The sequence below is a fragment of the Cyprinodon variegatus genome, unplaced genomic scaffold (genome assembly GCF_000732505.1).
Source record: "Cyprinodon variegatus isolate N-32 unplaced genomic scaffold, C_variegatus-1.0 Scaffold1980, whole genome shotgun sequence".
Classification (NCBI taxonomy): domain Eukaryota; kingdom Metazoa; phylum Chordata; class Actinopteri; order Cyprinodontiformes; family Cyprinodontidae; genus Cyprinodon; species Cyprinodon variegatus.
In genome coordinates, this window is record NW_015152433.1 from 47,981 (window position 1) to 51,051 (window position 3,071).

The 3,071-nt window shown below is 42.1% G+C and overlaps 1 pseudogene; it reads right to left on the reverse strand.

The window, feature by feature from the left end:
- Positions 1-699, reverse strand: part of LOC107104970 — a 2,637-nt pseudogene extending 1,938 nt beyond the window's left edge.
- Positions 700-3,071: the final 2,372 nt, after the last annotated feature.

Genomic DNA, 3,071 nt, shown 5'->3' on the forward strand with positions numbered 1-3,071 from the left:
AGTGAAGCAGCAGCCAGTAAAGGAGTAGATCAGAGCTGCAGCATCTACATTATAGAAGGAGACCAGACCCTCCTCATAATCCACAAACACCCCCACCTTCTCAGGACCAGGATGGAGATGGAGACGGACTGGAGGAACAGCATAAGCTTCATACTCATTCCTATTCCTCAACACAACAGTCCAGTAACCATTCTGAGGTCTCAGTTTGATCTCTCCCTTCCTGTTGATGGACTCTCTGACCACTCCTAAAACCCAGTCAATCTTTTCTTAAATCTGAACACCAAAGTAAAATCTGCCTGGAAAGAAACTCTGACGTCCTAAAACACATGGACAACTAGAAAATCTCTCTGGATTGTCTGGTAGGTTCTTCCTAACATTTCCATGTTTCACCTGTTTTCCATCATCAGGCAGGATGAGTCTAGGTTGAGCTGTATCAGGATCCAGAGTCACATCCACTGCAGACTTCTGGACCTTCTTCAACTCAGCCTTCATCATCTTCCTCATCATCTCCCTGATCTCCTCCTCCAGCTGAGCTACAGCTCTCTCCACAGTCCCCTCATGTGATGGACGGACTCTGACCTCTGTCCAGTTCTTGGTGGGTGGAGCAGCTTTCAGGGAGGAGAAGCTTTGGAGGAGGTGGAGGTGGTCTTCAGACTGGGAGAGCTGCTTCACCTCAGAGCTCCTCTTCATCAGCTTCATCATCATAAAACCTATACCACTCCTGAAAGTACTTTAATGTGAAAAAGTTCCTGCAGTAAATTTCCCTCACCACCTTCAGGGCCTCTGAAAGGTTTGCTCTGCTGGACATCATCTGCTGAGCACCAATGATGTAGAGAACAAATCCCCACCATCTTCCTCCTGGACCTTTAATGGACATTCATCATTTATCACGTTATCAGTATTGGGGTCATTCAAGGACTGGGGGACATTTTATGTCCCCACCTTAGATTTTTCATTGAATGATGTACAAAATATGGAAAATGCACCTGTTAAGTAAATTATAATTATCCAGACACACAATACAACTGTACATGTAGTAAAATTGATTCCTAATATTTAAAATACTAAATAAGTCGTGACAAAATCTCACATCAAATAAGGCAGCATTTAAAAATTTAGTTTTATGCCAAATGTATCCTATGTATTTGTAGTAATACTTTTAAATTTTGTTCCTCATAATGAAATGAAATTCTAAGATAACAACCCCCTGTGTATCTTTTTACCAATTATAGGTAAAAAGATACATGTTNGCTTGACTGCCATCTAGTGTGTCTGCTCCGTATTGCAAATCCGGCCCCGTGGCCCACTTGACCCCCACCTGTCACTGTTTGACAACTACCCGGATGGCACAGTTGACCCTCCTGCCAAGCCGGACGCCAACGGGCCACTTGGCAAGAGAAAAAAAGGGACAAAAAGGACCTGATTTCTCCGGCCCCTAACCACAACACTAACCCCAGCCCTAACCCTAATCCCCCGGTACTTCAATATCTGGAACTCTCTGGGCAGCATCCATTGCATCGCCGCCAGCCGGCTGGAATCAACCTCGTCCTCTGGTAATGAACTGAACTTTAAGGCCAGGTAAGTGACTCACACGTTTATAATCATCCTCCGCCAAATAGACGTGGTCACTAACCTGTGTTCTCTCCCTGCAGAAGGTCCTGCCTTAGATGCCCTTGCTCTTACCTGCAAATGTACTTCATAAATGTTGTTGAGAAACCTAACTGTCTGTCTGCTTTGAAAACTGGGCTTTCTGTTGTGAGCCTTAACACCAACACTCGGATCCCTACTTAACTCCTCCATTGCGGATTCACCTCATCTCCCAAGTAAGAACTCTCACACTCTCTTCTTCAAAATCAACCTGCCCCCATCTTCTGGTTGAATCTAATCCACCTGTGCTTCTAGAGTTTCTGCCACAACTGCCCCTAGGCAACATCCACAACATTGGAAATATTTATATGTTCTGTGTAAATATACCTTTTAAACACAGCATTGTCTTCTAAGAGTTTTCAGCATGTGGGTTAAACAACTATCTAAAACCATGACTCCCTTGACTTCTGCATTCTTTTTATAGAAGTCACTGGAACTGTTGTTAGTCTCTCTTTCTATAGCATAATCCAAACTATCGGTGGTGGTTCTGAATGGGTGGGTTCTATCTCAGAGAACCGGGCCCCTGGTTCATCATAGCTGTTCTCCATCCCCTCATGAAGCTACCAGATGGTCCCTGTTGGCCGGTCCAACCACAGCCTGCTGGATCGTTCACTGAGATTCAGAAATTATACTCAAGTAAGAGCAGCACGACTTTAACAGATTTTTGCTGAAGTAAAAGTAAAAAGCAGCTTCAAAAAATTACTGAAGAATAAAAAGTATTTGGTAAAAATTCTCCTTAGGTACTGAATAACTGATCATAGCATCTGATGAACTTCATGAAATGATGTAATCAGACAGAGCAAAAAGTTTCAGACTGACTAAAAGTTTCAAACCAAACTTTATGTTGGATAATGTAACAATAACAGGGTGATTACCTGCAGTAGTGATGTCGACCTTTAACCTTATATAACTCAGACTTCCATGTGTCATCAAAAGCTCAGCAGACTAAAGAAACATTAAAACATCAAACCATGTGTAGAAAGAAAAAACCTTTTACTACTTCTGAAAGTACTTTAATGTGAAAAAGTTCCTGCTGCAAATTCCCTCCTCACCTTCAGGGCCTCTGAAAGGTTTGCCCTGCTGGACATCATCTGCTGAGCACCAATGATGTAGAGAAGAAATCCCCACCATCTTCCTCCTGGACCTTTAATGGACATTCATCATTTATCACGTTATCAGTATTGGGGTCATTCAAGGACTGGAGGACATTTTATGTCCCTACCTTAGATTTTTCATTTAATGATGTACAAAATATAGAAAATGCACCTGTTAAGTAAATTACAATTATCCAGACACACAATACAACTGTACATGTAGTTAAATTGATTCCTAATATTTAAAGGAGAATTCCGGTTTTTAACACTTTTAGCCCATTTTCTGTAGTGTCCAGGATGAAATCGAATGATCGACACCAAAATTTTGAC